This window comes from Trachemys scripta, chromosome 13 (genome assembly GCF_013100865.1).
Source record: "Trachemys scripta elegans isolate TJP31775 chromosome 13, CAS_Tse_1.0, whole genome shotgun sequence".
Taxonomy (NCBI): domain Eukaryota; kingdom Metazoa; phylum Chordata; order Testudines; family Emydidae; genus Trachemys; species Trachemys scripta.
The window spans coordinates 6,771,627-6,790,217 of record NC_048310.1 but is presented as its reverse complement, the minus strand read 5'-3'; the positions used below and the strand labels follow the sequence as shown (position 1 = coordinate 6,790,217).

At 43.3% G+C, this 18,591-nt stretch overlaps 1 protein-coding gene across 1 annotated transcript in view; it reads left to right on the top strand.

The window, feature by feature from the left end:
- The first annotated feature begins 204 nt into the window (after window positions 1-204).
- BANP (BTG3 associated nuclear protein) overlaps window positions 205-18,591 on the top strand; it is a 229,220-nt gene continuing 210,833 nt past the window's right edge. Inside the window, exon 1 of the mRNA XM_034788786.1 lies at window positions 205-293. The gene's annotated coding sequence lies outside the window, so the exon portion shown is untranslated. The remainder of the gene's footprint in view (window positions 294-18,591) is intronic.

The following is an 18,591-nucleotide window of genomic DNA, read 5'->3' as shown; positions in this document are numbered from 1 at the left end:
CTGCACGCTATGGTACTACACATCCCAGCCTGCCCCACGGGAGCGCCGGCCACCAGGCTGCGCGCGTTGTCTTCTGGGAGTTGTAGTCGACATTGGCCGTGCGGCGGTTAAGGGCGGTTGCGAGGAGGCTTCTCTGGGCGGCTGCGCAGCCTCTCGGGGAGGGCGGGGGACGGAGTGGGAGCGGCAGCGGCGCGGCGGCGCCTGCGCAGTGAGGACGCGGAGATCTCTCGCGAGGAAGGACGCCATTATCGCAGCCGCTCGACAAACACCACGAGAATTCGCCACCACACACGGTAACCGCGGCTTCCCGCGGCCGGATGGCTCGGGCCAGCCTCTCTGGGGCCCGAGGGCCGGGGCCCAGCTCGGCTTCCCCGCGCCTTACAGCGTCGGCCAGGCAACCGGGCCGCGAGCGAGAGGCTCAGGGAGGGGCCGAGCCGGGGGGGGGCTCTGCCCCTGCCCCTACGGTCTGCGGGCGCTGGCGAGTCTCCGCCCCTCCCCCATGGGGCTGCTGCCCCGGCACTGTGGTGGGGTCTCCCCGGGGGGCTGCTCCCGCCACGACCGGGGCTCCGGCAGGGGGGGTGTCTCCGCTTTGACTCCCCCTCCCCCGGCACTAGGCCCCTCGCCGTGCTGTGGGGGAGGGGCAGTTCTCTGCCTACCCCAGTGCTGTCCCCCCTAGTCCCACTGGGAGGGGTGGGGCGCAGCCCCCCCATGCCCATTGGGTTGCAAGGCTAGCATTGAGGAGCGGGGAGGACCCTACATTTCTCCTTCCCCCATGAGTAGCTCTGTAATGGGGGAGCTGCTCCCACCCCCGGTTTTGTGATGCTCCTCCTGAGAGGGCTGGTGTGAGGCAGATGTAATTCCACCCCCGCCCTCCCAATGGAGCACATACACGGCATTGCGAGGGAGTTTCGAGAAGGGATGCCTGTTTCTCCAGGTGCACATTCTATCCCCCGTAATGGATTGTGAATAAAACTAGAGGGGGTGTTTACTCCCTTTTCCCACCCCATGGGTCACTTGTGGAATTCTGTAATGGAAAGGGGTTTGGGCTTGCACCTACAAACACTCGATTGCAAAAATTATGCAGCTGGGCATGTTGTTCTTCATGCAGTTGGAAGTGGATGGATGACCTTCCCCTTCCCTTCCTCTCCCATTTGAGTTGATATTTTCTGAATCAGTCTGCACTTAGCCATCAGACATTTTCTTCCTCCTTTCTTTGGAATATTAAGATGTTTTTAAAGTTTTTTTTTCTCCTTATATGGTGAAAAGTACTAAACTTATAACCAAATATAGTCAATTCTGCTAGGGGGCTATATAGTTTGTATACCCGTTTATTTTTAGTATTCCCAAGGGAAGAGTTTTGTTTTATCTTTTAACAGAAGCACACATTTAAAGGGGCATTATGAACTAAAAAAACCTCATTTTCTGGAAATTATTTGCCTACTTTTTTTACTGATAACACTTCATATTAATGTAAAGGAAAGTTTAGAGCATTTTTTTTTTGTTTTTGCTACTTCTCCAATTAGTTTACTTTATGGCTAACCTTCCTTTCTGTATAGTTAGTTTCAGTTTAATTATAGTTTCTCCTCTTTTGTAGGTCTTTCACACAACATACACAGAGAGAAAAACACTTAAAATGTGGCTGTAAAACCATCAAAATATGCAGGGACAGGAGTGGTACTTGAAACTTTATCTTTTGAACACTAGAACTTAAGTTGAGTGCCCCTTTAATATTTTCTCTGAATAAAACAACCAATAAATTAACTTATTTAAATACATGTTAAATGAATGTTGTGTAAAATCTAACAACTAAAAATTCTAATTGATTCTGAAACACTGTAATAAACTTCAGTAAGTACAGTAAACTGTATTTTAGCCTAATAACTCAGTTTGCATTAAGACATTGGAAGATGACAGGTAGCAGAACTTGATAAATTGTTAGGGCAGTTAAAGATTGAATCCAGTTTTCATAGATGTGAACATTGTGCCTGTTTCAGAAAGTGTTGAGCACATTTTGTGGATGTGGCTTTGTCCCAAAATCTAATTTATGGTAATGTACAGGTTTTAAAATCTTTATGATCCTGTCAAGTTTAGTTCATCAGGTGGCTGCAATACAGGACTAAAATTGTAAGGCTCTTTAAAAATATTATTAATGTTTAATGCCTAATAGTATCGCACTGATCCAATGGACATTAATTCTGGTGTCTGATGTTATGTTTGATGTTAAGGATTCATCCAGTGCATGTTCTGCTAAATAATTTTTTTGAAATAGTCCAGTGCTTAGGTTTAAGGCCATGTTTATGTCAGGGAAGTCACGAATCGGAATCCGAGACCTCGGTGACATTCTCTGCTTCAGGCCCAGGGGCTGTGGGACTTTAGCTGGTAGCCAGTGGGGCCCTGGCAGGATTCCAGGGACAGGTGACAGACTCCTAAGGGGACCCTCCTCAGGGTTCCAGGGATGGGCGACAGCCTTGGGCGAGTGGCTGGGCATGTCCCGTTTTCTCTTTGGGAAATATGGTCACTCTGCAGATCCCAGGCACCATGGGTGGAGGGATGCGCCCCCTCTTCCCAGCTTCCAGCTGCCCTGGGCAGAAGGGGAACCCCATAGCTCCCAGCCACCACGGTGGCAGAGGAAATCATGGAGCCACAGTAACAAAAGTCACAGACAGGTCACAGCTTCCGTGGATTTTTGGTTATTGCCCATGACTTTTACTAAAATTAACCATGACAAAATCTGAGCGTTACTTGTGTTCCCTGGACAAAAATCAGACTTTTCTGTGGTGCACAAGATATGTTCTATACTGTTTTCCATTGATTAGCTAAGGAAAGGTTAAATATATGATACATCTTCATACCATAAAAGAGTATTCAAGGTTGTCCTGATTCTACAATGAGAGCAGTGCAGGTTCAACCCACATTAACCAAATTTGCAATGACTTACATAAGCATATTGTAGGTTCTCTTTACCCCTTATTTTCATAGGAAAAAAATGAGATGAATTCACAGAACATGTACATTCTCATCTTTTTATCAGAACTTTCATGCTCTTAATATTTTTTAATGAGGCATTGCTTGAGTTGGAATTTCTCGTCGTCCTTGTAAGAAATGTATACATAAGGATACTTCTCACAATAAAGTCAACCATTTGTTTTAATGGGAAGAGATGGGAACTTGTCTGCATACATAGAAGCACATACAAAAATAACACTATTCTAAAGGTCTGCAGAATATTTTTTGTGCAATGAATCTAACAGGCCAACCAATGCAGTAATTGAAGCAGGAATATATGCAAACCTACCAGCCACACATTTTTGTTGTTGAATGCAGTTATGCTATGCATACTAAACTCATTTCCAATAAAATCTTTTCTTCATGGGTGTAATTTTTCTTGGCCTGGAATTTGGTACTTAGGGTTGCTTTTTTAATTATTGAAATTACTTATTTTTTATTTATATGTTAGTTTAAAAAAATTCCATATTTTCATTTTCTTAATTTGTGTGAAAAAGGAAATAAACAATTTATTTGAAATCAGGTGCAGGGCCTCTCTCACCATAGTTTAAGATTTTCTTAAGCTACGTCTAAATCCTTAATTTGCTCTGTTGCTGTGTTGCAGAACATATATTAAGGTGCTAGTTAGAATGCGCAATAATTTAAAATTTCCTTATTTTAAGTACACTTGTATTCTGATCTATAAATGAGACTGTTTCGATAAATAAAATAATCCACTGGACAGAGCCCTCTAATACCTTTCTGCAAAATAGTCATTTAAGGATCTGTTGGGATTTTGAACTTAATTTACTTTTGTTCTCTTATTGTAAATTAGAGCTTAATTATTTTACAATTAAAAATCAAATACTTCTTTATGTTCCAGATGTGGATTTGTAGAAATAATAAAAATTAGGACTGGATCTATTGCATAAACTCACTCATTGCATTTGTCTTCTAAAGATCAGTGAGTAACTTTTGAAAGTACATAAACTTTCATAGGTTTAAAGGCTGTAGCTATCATGTTTTCTAGGAAGACTTACAAAGTGGTATAAGCAAACCAGGACTGTGCTAGGAACATGAAGTAAAATTCAGAAGGTGAGGAAGAACTTCGAGAGTCAGTTCTCCTTATGATTATAGATTGTTCTTCAATTTAATTATTTTGAATTATGTATACTGAGCAAGAATTTGAACAATATTAGTATTCTCCCTGTATCTTAAAGCTCAGGGTGATAGTTACATCAGTTTCCTAAAGGTTGATGCCCTGAATAAACAATTAAATGACTTCCTTTTTGTAGAAATCTAGTGGGGGAAGTAAACCTCTTAAAACAGTTCTTTTTGGGAATAAGGAAGGGCCTCAATAAATGGAAGTAACCAACTGACTTGTTTTACAGTATATTATACAGGTTCACTACCATACTTTTTCTAAATTAGCTTGATTGGAAGCTTGTATTAGAATGTTTACTTTTTCTAAAATGCTAGGTCAGAAGACTATTTTAATATAGAAATTTAATAATACATGCTAGAAAGAGAACATAAAGTAACATTGCTGTTTCTCGTTGTGAAGCATTCTGAATGAGACTAATTGCATAAGAATAAAATGTATTACACACATATTTCCCTCATCTCTCAGCTAGATGCAAGTGTATCCAAATCTGAAGTCTCTACAGATTTGTAAAAAAAAAAAAAAAAAAAAGTCATTTTTGTTAAAGGCTAGTTTTCTGAGTCAAATAAGGCAACTTGAGTCAGTATTTATTACTAATTGCATGCTTTTTGCCTGATATGAACAACATTTCTCCAGGCAGAAACCTCCATGACACCATAACAAAGCAGCTTTACTAGACAGAGAAAGGAAAACTTAGCATGCAAGTCGAAACTTTGCCATACTGTGTCTGGCAGTGAAAAGCCTGAATTAAGTGTTGCATCTTACAAAGCTTCCTGAGTTAAGCCAGATCCATGTATACGTCTTATTCCTTGATGGTGGCTAAGGACTTTCACTGAAAACACTGCCTGCTGCTCCCTTCAGCCTTACCCTTATAAAACAGCTGGACAAATATAGTTGCTCTAGTGGGTCAGAGGGATGCTGGCCGTTGAAGCAGCTGTGCCCTAGGCTCTATACATAGGACTTTGTGAGTTATCACTTCTAATTTTACCAGGAAGGTAACTGAAACTTACCGCAGAATTCATCTTGCTGCAACTGTTTTCTTCGCTAACTAAAGTCTCCCAATGGTCTTCATAGCTCAGGAAGGTATTGTTATAGTTCTCCATCCTAGAATAAACACAGGCATGTGTATAACCTTGGTGATGCAGGAAAAGGCTTAAGCTTTTTATCAGCCAAAGATTAACAAAGGCGTTTCTGGCCACTGTTGTAAGCTGGCAGTGAAAGAAGAGCTGAATTTAGTAGACCTAAACAGAGATGGAAAGGTAGAGAATAGAACTTTCTTTGAATGGTTTTCCTTACCTGCTTTAAAGTTTTCATAAGTGATCTTGAGTAGAACTGATCATTTTATCAAAAATATTTTTGCAGAATAATTCATTTTTTGATATTTTTTGTTTGATGAAAAAATGAATTTTTCTGATTAAAAAAATAGTTCTTTTGTTGGGGGAACCCCCCCCCCCCCAATGTCATGGGCAATTTTGATAAACCTTTTCCCCACTAAACTTCCTATAAAACATTAAGAGTACCTTTTTTTAACCAGAACTTAAAACTACTGAACCAACATATATTGTTTTGTAACAGATGTTTTTCAACAGGTTCTAATAACATTTTCCAGGTACTAATAAGCAAATATTTATTGATCTGTGAACCAAGGTAGAGTTTTCTCCTGCAACATTTTAAACTTATTTGGTGTTAGCTTTAGATTTATAAGGCAAAGTGGTGAGAGCCTTTATGGAGATATACCATCTCATAGACCTGGAAGGGACCCCGAAAGGTCATCGAGTCCAGCCCCCTGCCTTCACTACCAGGACCAAGTACTGATTTTGCCCCAGATCGCTAAGTGGCCCCCTCAAGGATTGAACTCACAACCCTGGGTTTAGCAGGCCAATGCGCAAACCACTGAGCTATCCCTCCCCCCTTTGGTCTAAATCATTCTCTCAGAATCTTATCCATCTACCCCAGTGGTGGGCAACCCGTATGCTGGATGTGGCCTGTCAGAGTAATCCACTGGCGGGCGGTGAGACAATTTGTTTACGTTGACTGTCTGCAGGCACAGCCGCCCGCAGGTCCCAGTGGCTGAGGTTCGCCATTCCCGGCCAATGGGAGCTTCCGGAAGCGGCAGCCAGCACGTCCCTGCGGCCTGCACCGCTTACAGGTGCTCCCACTGGCCAGGAACGGCGAACTGTGGCCCCTGGGAGCTGTGGGCGTGGACACAATGTAAACAAACTGTCTCGCGGCCCGCAGGTTGCCCACTACTGATCTACCCCTTTATCTGTGGAAATGGTGTTAGCTTGCTGCCATGACTCTATTCTTCCCTTCCCATGAATATCACCCTGTAAGGCTGGGGTTCATGTTATAGAAAGGGGTGAAAGATAAGGGGTGGCTCCTTGTAATGTGGCTGTATTGGAGCAGAGCTGTCTAGGGCAAGATCTGATGAAGAGGTGCATGACCTCCATGTGATTTCCATGTCATCACCCATGTTTGGGGGCAGACTGTGCTGCCTTTTGAGGCTGCACAGTGGCCAGAAACGCCTTTGTTAATTTTCACCCTCACCTGAACCCTCTCCCCCCAGGATAAAGTTGAGGAGCTCTGCAAGGAAGAATCCATTTTTAGAGTCCTTTCTTGTGGGTTTTCCATACAAGAGGGTGGTTAAACTTTTATAATTAGGTAACTGCATTCATTTGAACCAGAGAGAAATACTGTTTGTTTAGTTTTCTATTGGACTCAACTTGTCACTGTGTTTATTAAGCTGTATACTGTAAATGCTAAAATATAGAGATTTCGTGTCAAAATCCTTACTTTGTTGTACTGAAACGTATGTAGTGGAAATCTGAAATTACATCTGAAGATAACGAAGAATGTGGCAGTTTCTCTAAAACCGCTTCATAGACACTAGTATAAATGCATTCCAATCTAGTACAAAATAAAATATTAAATAGGGATGTTTTGTTCAAAATATCAAAAACAAGGAAAGGCAACAAACAGATGTCACACAACCTATACACCACCTTAGGTATTTTTTATTATTCGTTAGCAATAGGCACAAAGCATACAGGTACAGGAACAATGAGATTGTGAGAAACCTAGTTGCAACTAACTTATCACTGCTGAGAAGGGTGCTGTCCCTAGATCCTGCTTGCAATCACCTAGCTTTCATATACAGAAAACACTCTCTCTCTCTCTCTCTCCTGCTGGAAGCAAGATTGAACTTTCTCTTTTCCCACACCATTTTGACAGTTGTGGGTTCATGCTGTCTTGGCTATACTGTGGGAGAGGTCTTTACTACTTTTCTTTCTTCCTAGCTGTCTTTAGCGGTAGTGAAACTCATTGGCCTTGTTAATTTCACTCTGCTATCACAGTACTTAGGAAAGCTGTGAGATGCTGCAAGAAATGGTATTGGTTATTCAGTAGGGGGCAGTCTTCATTCTGAATTTGGCCCAGCAAGATGTTATGAACAAAAAGTTTTTTTTTGTTATTGGCTTTGCAGTGAGATACAAAATAAAGTTTGTAATCAAAGGAGTAAGAGAGTTAGCCTGGATGTTCTGGCCAAGTTACCTTTGAGAACTGTTTCCCCACCTAATTCATTCTGCAAGTTTAATAATCTTGCCAGAGCTCTTACAATACCTTTCATCCATAGTGCTCAAAGTATCATCCCCATTTTACAGATGGGGAAACTGAGGCGCATATAGGGGAAGTGACTTGTGTAATGCCACTTAGCAGTCCAGTGGCACAGCCAGGAATAGAACCCAGATCTGGACTCAGGCATTCTCCTGAGAATCCAGGTCTCCTCTACCTGCTAGGCAACTCTGCTTTCCACTTTTCTATTAGTTACATCTGATACTCTTCCTGTGTACAATTGCTGAACAGCTGTTACATTCCACTCTGCTTATGGCTGACCTTCATTGGTGGGTAAATGATCCCTTAGCATTCCTTAACTATCTTAGATAGCCGTTGTGTTTTGAAGCTTAATATTTGTAAAGTGCTTGAGATCCACTGAGGGTCACCAGAAGTACAAAATAATTTAAATATTTACTCAGTGGAAATTTTTTACCTCCCATACAATCTGCACTTCTCTGAATTCATCAAAAATGGGTTTAAAAATATCCATGAACATAAACTTCAAAGCATATGCTTCAGATTGATGTAGATACATATGCTCATGAACTAATCTAGACAGCTTGACATGAGTGCCAACCTCAGGGCAGACTGTCAAGGGACAGGGCACAAATCCCCAACTGGTTGTAAGTTCTATAATTAGATTTCACCAACCAAGTAATAAGTGTGAATTCCTAATGCACTGTAACAGCCTTAATATGGAGTCACAGTTTCCTTGGGCACTCTGGTCTATCTTGCCACCCTTGCATGCCTGTTTTTGTGATAGATAGTCCCTTACACCAAAAATCACAACAGTTACTTCCAGTCCCAAAGGACCAATCACTTACCCAGGTCAGTTGTTTTTAGTTTGAGATCTGAGGTACAATATTTGTAGCCAATCCTATAATACTAACTAAAGATTTATTAACTATGGCCTTGTCGACACTGGTAAGTTTCTGCACAGTAAAGCAGCTTTCTGAGGTGTAACTCCCGAGGTGTACACCCTGCCAAGCCACTTAGTGCGCAGAAATTGTGCAGTTGCAGCACTAAAAATACCACCCTTACAAGAGGCGTACAGTGCCACGATGCCAGTGTAGACACCCTGGTCAATTACAGCGCTACGACTGGCCTCTGGGAGGTGTCCCACAATACCTGTTCTTGCCTCTCTGGTCTCGGTTTGAGTTCTACTGCCCTGCCCTCAGGTTGACCAACTGTGAGCCCCCCTCCCCTTAAATTCCTTGGAAATTTTGAAAGTCCCCTTCCTGTTTGCTTGGTGACACGTGCAGTGGTCTCAGCGCATCTTTCCAGGTGATCATGCCTGCTCCATAGACCAGGCAATCCCCCTCTTGGAGCAATGCCGAGCTGCTGGACCTCATCAGCATTTGGGGAGAGGAGGCTGTCCAGTCCCAGCTGTGCTCCAGCCATCGGAATTATGATACCTACAGACAGATTTTATGATGCATGACAGAAAGGGGCCATGACTGGGACACGCTGCAGTGCAGGGTCTAAGTGAAGGAGCTGCGGAATGCTTGCCACAAGGCGCGGAAGGCAAACCTCTGCTCTGGTGTTGCGCCCATGAGCTGCCGATTCTACAAAGAGCTGGACGCAATACTCAGTGGCGACCCCATCTTCATTGCAAAGGCCACTGTGGATACTTCGGTAGCTTGCGTGCCAGTCGAGAGTGGACCAAGCCAGGAGGAGGAAATCTTGGATGAAGAGTGGGGGGCAGAGGACGACTCGGAGGTCAGAGATGCATGCAACCAGGAGCTCTTATCTACCCCGGAGGAGGCTAGCCAATCACAGCTGTCGGAGTTTGGCGAAGCGCAAACAGGAGAGGAGGCCCCTGGTAAGAGGCTTTGATTTTGGGAATCGCTGAAGCGAGTTGTTGGGGGCAGAAGTGTTGCAGAAAGCAGGCTTGTGTCTGTATGATGCGCGTACCACCAAATGCCTAGTCTGAGCAGCGGAACAGGGTGCTGATTGACTCCCTCACTTCACGGGAATCTGCCTCAGAGATCTCCAGAAAACTCTCATGGAGATACTGGGCAATCCGCTGCCGCAAGTTCTTTGGCAGAGGTGCTTTGTTTTTACCCCCATTAAGGGTAACTTTCCCATGCCTCTCTGCCATCACAGGTTGGCATTACAGCACACAGGCGAGCTGCATAAAGGCCAGGGTGGAAGCCACAGTCTTGGAGAAGACCCTCCCTTGATTCCCTGCTCACCCTCAGCAGCGAGGTATCTTCCATAATGAACACAGCCTGTGGAAAATGTGGGGATGGTAATGATTATAAGGCTCCCCCACAGTGCTGGTTCCCCCAAGAGCCATGTGTCCAGTGTACAGTACGGTCCAGGGACCCTGATTTCCCTTGCCCCTATGGTTACTCACCATTTTGGGGGTCTTGTGGCTCATGTGTGCTTGCCTGGGGTCAGCCAGTTAGTGACAGGTATGTGAATAGTGGCTGTTTTTTAACTTACTGAAGAGTGTTCTGTGTGTTGCAAACAATACTGCTTCTGTAAAATGTTGCATTTTGGCTTCACAGATACGACCTTGGGAGCCCAGCCTCCCTACTTGGTATCGCTGGCTGAACGTCTGCGTAGAATTAGAAAGCGGCCACAAAGAACTAAAGAGGACTTTCTGCATGGTGTCATAATGCACTGCATGGCCGAAAAACAAAAATTGAAGGAGTGGCGGGACAGTGAGAAGAGGGACCGAAAGGAGAATGCGGCGCACCAGAACGAAGCCAGGGAGCATCTCTTAAACGGTATGGAGCGCCAAGCAGACACGCTCCAGGTGCTACTAGCACTGTAAACTGAACAGCTCCGATCCCACCCTCCCCTGCAGCCGCTGTTGCAAAACTCTTTCCCATGTGCCCCGCAGACGCCCCCAACACACTCTTATCAACCTCCTGGCTCCAGTCTGTACCCGCTGCATTCGACTCCTGCCCCATCACAATCCAGCCCTGCAGACTCCTGGGACCCACTGAACTCAACGCCCATCTCTCTGCAGTTTAGCCCTGCTGAAGTACAGTACCCGCTGCGCTGTTTCTTTCTCTTCTGGTTGGTTGGTGTTTTTTTTAAAATAAAAGAATTTTTTTGGTTTGAAAGCAATGTGTATTCCATTAACTGAAAGAAAAAAGCTCTGCAAAGTAACAGGCAATTTTCTTAAGCCTTCATAGTACATCGTCTGCACCGATCACAATCGACTCCTAGCATTACCATCACTGCACTCCCAAGCATAGGAACCGATATTAGTGGCTTTCAGCTTCAAATTGCTGCTTCAAGGCATCCCTGATCCTTATGGCCTCGCGCTGTGCCCCTCTAATAGCCCTGGTCTCTGGCTGTTCAAATTCAGCCTCCAGGCGCTGAGCCTCAGTGGTCCAGCCCTGAGTGAAACTTCACCCTTCCCTTCACAAATATTATGGAGCATATAGCATGCAGCTATAAGTATAGGAATATTGTCATCGGCCAGGTCCAGCCTCCCAGATAGGCAATGCCAGCGGGCCTTCAGTACTTGCTCAACTTGTTCAACCGCTCCTTGCTGCTGTCAAGGATCCCCATGTATGGCTTCATAAGCCATGGCATTAAGGGGTAGGCAGGGTCTCCCAGGATCACAATGGCCATTTCGACTTCCCCTATGGTGATCTAGTCCGGGAAGAAAGTCCCTGCTTGCAGCTTCCTGAACAGGCCAGTGTTCCGAAAGATTCATGCGTCATGCACCTTTCCGGACCAACCTGCGTTAATGTCCATGAAACGCCCACGGTGATCCACCAACGCCTGGAGAACCATTAAGAAATACCCCTTCTGATTAATGTGCGAGGTGGTCTGGTGCCAGAATTGGAATATGCGTGCCATCTATTGCCCCTCTGCAGTTAGGGAAGCCCATTTGTGCAAAGCCATCCATAATGTCACACACATTGCCAAGAGTCACGGTCTTTCAGCGCAGGATGTGATTAATGGCCCTGCACACTTCTGTCAACCTGTGTCCAATTGTCGACTTTCCCACTCCGAACTGGTTAGCAACTGATCGGTAGCAGTCTGAAGTAGCCAGTTTCCACAGTGCAATCACCACATGCTTCTCCGACGACAGGGCAGCTCTCATTCTCGTGTCCTTGCGCCACAGGGCTGGGGTGAGCTCACCACACAGTCCCATGAATGTGACTTTCCTCCTCTGAAAGTTCTGCAGCCCCTGTTCATCATCAGAGACATGCATGATGATGTGATCTCACCACTCAGTGTTTGTTTCCCGAGCCCAAAAGCGGCATTCCACTGTGGTCAGCACCTCCGTGAATGCCACAAGCAATCTTGTGTCGTGGCTAGTACGCGTGGCGAGATCAATATCAAACTCCTCTTGCCTTTGTAGTTTAAGGAATAACTCCACTGCTATTTGTGACACGTTAGTGAGAGTGAGCAGCATATTGGTCAACAGTGCGGGATCCATTCCTGCAAACTGAAAAGGCAGAGTGCTCAGTACACAAACCGTTGAAAGATGGCGCCAAATGCAGACAGAAGCACAGGGATTGCTGGGATGCGAAGCAATGCATCACGGGGCATTGGGACAGGACCCAGCATGCCCTGGGGCACCCTCTGCCTTCCCCCAACTCTTAGCGGCAGAACGGAGATGCTCTATGGGATAGCTGCCCAGAGTGCACCGCTCCAAATACCTCTGCAAGTGCCGCAAGTGTGAACACACTATTGCACAGGCAGCTGATAGTGTGAACACACAACAGCAGTTTCCCTTCAGTGCTCTCTGAGTGGTGCTGTAACTGCCAGTGCTGTAACTCTGCCAGTGTAGACATACCCTAAGAAAAAGAAGTGAGTTATTTACAAGGTTAAAGCAGGTAAACACATACATGCACAAATGAGAGACAGTTTTAGGCTCCAAAATGTAATAGTTGCTGATGTAATACGCAAGCTCCGTATGTCTTTGAGAACTAATCCAAGCCAAGCAGTTTGGGGGTCCTTTTATGCTTAGAAATTTTGCCTTCTCTGAATTCCAAGCAGCATAGTGATAACAATTCCTCTTTGACAAGGATTTTTGTACCCTTCCCTCAGAATTCAGGCTATGATGGGACTCAGGCCTTGGCTACACTCGCGGATTCACAGCACTGCCGCGAGAGCTCTCGCAGCGCTGCAAGTACTCCACCTCTCCGAGGGGAATAGCTTGCAGCGCTGCGAGAGAGCGTGCAGCGCTGCAGGCGCTGATTACACTGGCGCTTTACAGCGCTGCACTTGCTGTGCTCAGGGGGGGTGTTTTTTCACACCCCCGAGCGCAGCAAGTGCAGCGCTGTGAATTGCCAGTGTAGCCAAGGCCTAAGTCTTGTGGGGGAAGCAATCAACAAAGTCTTTTGTCTACTAACGTCCCACAATGGCTTGTCTGATATCTATAGGCCTTCTATTGTTGGGGAGAAGATGACACCTCTTGTGGTTAGTTAGCATTTCATGCTTGGTAATGTGTGTCCACTGGCTGTGGGGATTTTCAGGCTTAGGGCATGGCTACACTCGAAACTCCAAAGCGCTGCCGTGGGAGTGCTCCCACGGCAGCACTTTGAAGTGCGAGTGTGGTCGCAGCGCCAGTGCTGGGAGAGAGCTCTCCCAGCGCTGCAGGTACTCCACCTCCCACAAGAGTTTGTGCAGATTGTGGAGCTTTTATGGGTTTAAAACTGAATCCATTTTTTTTTTTTTTTTTTAAGTTCTGACTTCTTACCAGAGAAGGACCAAATTTCCAAGGTCCTTTGCTGTTAAGGCATCTGTTTCATTTTTCCTGCTATCATCCTCAATTTTTGGGATTTGCACTGTAGCCCATCAGCACAGTGTCTGAGCACCACATTATCAAAGTGATATTTTTAGGCAACCTACTTGTCTTACCTTCACTTTCATGCCAATCAACACGTACTTTCGGAGACCAGATTTCTGTGCTTTGGCTGCAGTAATATGTTTCTGTAACCTGCATTCCTGTCTTCTGATTCTTTTCAACACCGAGGTTGAAAGAATTCTCAGTGTCAGCGTACAATAGTAGCTCATTCTTAAAGGATAAACAGACCAACACCTGTGCATGAAGCTGTAATGACTCCAAGTTTATCCTCCTGCCCCACTCACAATTGCCAGAAAGACAATAGTGAAGCATTAAATATAGTGATTTTTTTTAGTGAACAAAGTCCAATATTGTGATGATGCCTGGCTTTTTGCCTGTAGGATCTTTCAGGGGCATCTCATTACAAACATACATTTTGTTTTCTTCTGTATAGGGAAACTGAAAAGTATCATCTTTGAAATTTCTTAGCACTTTATAAACTTCCATATGTAAGCCCCCTAGTCCTCGGTCAGTTGTGCAATATCGTTAGGTATGGCCTAACAGGGCCAAAAGCATTTACTGTACATTACAGCTTGGAAACTAAGAACTTCCTAATATCACATGCAATAGAGCTTGTTATAATTCTTATTATACATTGTAATATCCTAGTATTTTTATAATTGAACAGTAACAGTTGTGGTCCAGTTTAGTTACAGAATATAGGCTTTAAACAATTACTGTTTTTACTTACCATTTTTGAGTAATGTGGACTGGGAAGAAGAAAGGTAAAAGTGCTAATAGCAGTTCAGAAATTTTAAGATGCATTCTTTTCTCTTCATAGTTTACAGTGCAAGTCAATGCAGTGTAAAATTGGACTTTCTATTTAAAATACTTTTGAGGTTTCATATTTCTATTCCCAATATGTTGATGCATGAAGTCCATAGGAGGCTTGGCAGTTCTTGTATTTACAATGCATTTGACCTTATACACTATTAAAAAGGCTGCTTTTTATTGTGTTTTACTTATTAATATGTTATATTATGTTGATATATAATGTGTTTTGTTAGGGAATTATTCACTAGTGCAGGAAGACTCAGTTCTGGCTGCCTAATGGAGTGACTCTGGTCTAGACACAGAGCCAGACTTTGGATTTATAAAGGTTTTGAAAGTCACAGAGGTGAAAGCCTGTGAAGAGCACTGTTGGGCTCTGATCCAGCAAATATTTATGCACCTGCTTAACTTAACATATGGTGAGTAGTTCCATTGACTTCAACGGGACTGCTCACAGTGCGTAAGGCTAAGCACGTGTTTAAGTCTGTAGGACTGAGGCCTAAATCAGTAGTACTCACACTGGATGCAGGACAAATAAAGAAGGGGTTGACTGGTGGCCAGTAGGTGCATGGAGAAGAAAATGCATATTTGCAACAAAAAATAACTATTTGAAAATGTGTGTTTGTGTTGATCATTTTTTCCTCTTCATTGGATTTATTCTTGTTTAACACAAAACAAATGTAATGTAAAGGTTTGGAGCAGGCAGAGGGGAAGTAAAATGTGGTAAACTGGAACAACTGTCCTCCTGTTACATACAATTAAAGTATTGTAGCAATCTTGCAACAGTAAAGTAGCACTCAGGAACATCAGTCGATATTTGCCATCACTGAAACACGATCAGCTGATGTATACATTTCATGTATTGAAATGCTATCTTTCTAAATCACCCTATTCACACTCCACCCCCTCAAATTAGTTTTAGAAAGTAAAACTGTTTATTTGATACATGTTTGTATGTTAGTAAGGCTGTTGACCACACACCTGTAAGCTGTTTTCCCACAGATTTTATTATTTTAAATGAAATTTAGCCAAAAACGATAATGCAGTCATATACATTTACCTATAAATATTTGTGTTATTAAAGAAACATGGAATGTAAACAAAAATAGCTCTACCCTTGTCAGCTGTACCTGTTATACACTGGTGCTTGTTAACAGTTCAAACATCACAAATAGGGATTCTAGTTTTACGTTTAACTCCATGTATTTGTGAATAAATGCTTTCAGGTAAAAACCAGTTACCTCTCTGTGGATTTCAGGCAGCTCTCTGTCTTTGCCCCCTTTCCCATTCATCAGTTTGCACTCTTCCTAGTCAATTTCACAGATGGAGTATCAGCAGTGATAGTAATAATGTTAAAAAAGCCCCAAAAATGTTCTCAGCTCTGTACATTTGCCATCAACAGGTCTCTCTTCCCCCCCCACCCCCAATCTTAAACATAAATATTAAGTTGAAAAAGAAACAAAGCATGGGAGTCTGGAAGGTAAAAAACTTCAAATATTGGCTTAATTAATATTTATTGTTAACCATACTTGGCTCTGTAAAGAACATAGATTAGGTAAGGGTCCTCAAGGAACCTACAGTCTAGGTATTGTATTTATTTGAATTGATAAAAATTGTCTATTCAAGACTCAAGTTATTTTACAGTCAGTCATTCTACATTGATCCAAACCCATTAGATGGAAAAACATCTCTATGCTATGATTGACATCTCCTTTTTTACCCACTTCAAATCTTATTCAAATGCCCCACCTACCAGAAAAATAGGCTAATTTTGCAGTGTGACATCAAGGTCACAATATACAGAATATATTAGGCCACGCCCAGAGGGATTAGGGTTGGGGTGGGAGGCTGAGGAGAGAGTGAGTCTTTAGAACTGAGGAACTGCCACAGAGAACATCCTGCCACTACCTCCTCCTTGTTTAAACAAGGGGGCTGTAATCTTGAGCAGCTCAGTGAATCACAGCTTCCAGAGTTTTACATGAAGAAAGAGATGGACCAAAGATTCAAACCCTTTAAAGGGACTGCATAGGCCAATACTATCACCATCTTAAAGTTCACCTAAAATGCAATGGTGATCCACGTAAACATCATTAGTGAATGGGCAGCCCCATTCTACACTAACTGTGATTTCCAAATGATATTAAAATTTAGACCTAGGTGGAATACATCAAAGTAATCCTACCACAAGGTGAGAAACTGAGACAAAATCTGAACCAAAAGAAATGTTGCAACTTTTTTTCGCTTGGTTCAGTGAAGCATTACTTTAATCTTATTTGGAGTGATTTTTTGTTGTTCGAGAATTAACTAAACAATATATACAGTTATGAGCGGAAGGATAGCTCAGTGGTTTGAGCATTGGCCTGCTGAACCCAGGGTTGTGAGTTCAATCCTTGAGAGGGCCATGTAGGGATCTGGGGCAAAAATCAGTACTTGGTCCTGTTAGTGAAGGCAGGAGGCTGGACTTGATGACCTTTCAGGGTCCCTTCCAGTTCTAGGAGATAGGTATATCTCCATATATGATCAAGCAAGTAGCATTTTGGGTCCATTATCTCTCAGCCTGTTTTAATATAAATTCATATTCATGAACTAGTTGAATAAACTGAAATGAAGAAGATATTCTCTCTGTACCTGCAGAAGAAGCTACTGCTTTCAAAAGCTGGTTTAGCACTTCTGGAACTGTAGTTGTTGGTGCTCAGCCATTGACTTCCACCAGCTCAATGGTTTGACTTTCTTTAAAACTTGGCAGCAGATGTATACTGATTAATATTATTTTTTGCATTTAATTTAAATGATTTTAATATATATTATAATAAATTTAGGCCTTAATATAAGTTGTCAATTTCAACTTTAATTTCAAATAGATTTGTTTTTAAAAAAGCAACTTGTATTTAATTAAAAATAAAAAATCCATTTTTATCCACTCTGCTATTTAAACAACTTCAATTAATGCTTATTTTCAGTTTAAGGTGCTTGGACTCCTTCCCATCAGGGAGCAAGTGCATGGTTTAGTTCCAGAAAACAATCACTCTTCCTCAGAGAGGACTAACCCATGTACACATTTACTAGCACTGTTTGCTGCATCATCCTCTATTTTCGCCTACAAGTCTTCCATTGCAAGCACTCTTGCAGCCTTTGCATATGAGATCTGGCATGAGGTTAGTGTAATAGCTCCTGTAATTCATAAAGGGATCATTAGGCCAGGAGATTTTGCTAATCAGTAGTAATATAGAGATTTGCAAAGTAAGCATGTGCACTGTTTTTTTATTTGTTTGTTTGAAGCAGATCTATTGCTGGAGAAACAACCCTCTCCCACTCTCCTTTTTTTCTTCTTTGTATGGCTGACAAAGTCAGGTACAAATGCCAGAGGAAATCAAAACTAATCAGAATTCATCTTGACCTCTGGAAAGACTCAGTATTGATATGTGTCAGTATTTAAAAGCTGAATGTGGCAGAAGAATAGGAAGCATGGTGAGGAGCAGAGATATGACTGTGGGAATTGTGGAGGAAAGGGATTGTGAATGGGGGAAATGGAGTTAGAATGTGGGTGTTGAGGGAAGCCATGGAGGAAACATGGGGATGTTGGGCTGTGATAGAAGGTATGGGAAAATTTGGGACACCTGTGAGGAGGATAGGGGCAAGAAACAGGGGAGCAGAACTGGCAGAAAGAAACAGTGACAAGTGGAGCTCCTGTCTGTGTTGCTTTTTTGGGGTGGCCTGAAGTATTGGGGGTAAATCATAGAATCATAGAAGATTAGGGTTGGAAGAGACCTCAGGAAGTCATCTAGTCCAATCCCCTGCTCAAAGCAGGACTAACACCAACTAAATCATCCCAGTCAGGGCTTTTGTCAATCCGGACCTTAAAAACCTCTAAGGAAGGAGATTCCACCACCTCCCTAACATCTGAAGAAGTGAGGTTCTTACCCACGAAAGCTTATGCTCCCAATTCTTCTGTTAGTCTTAAAGGTGCCACAGGACCCTCTGTTACTTTTTACAGATTCAGACTAACACGGCTACCCCTCTGATACTTGACACCTCCCTAGGTAACCCATTCCAGTGCTTCACCACCCTCCTAGTGAAATAGTGTTTCCTAATATCCAACCTAGACCTCCCCCACTGCAATTTGAGACCATTGCTCCTTGTTCTGTCATCTGCCACCACTGAGAACAGCCGAGCTCCATCCTCTCTGGAACCCCTTACAGCAGGGGAAACTCCCACTAGGGGAAACTCTCTCCAGCTA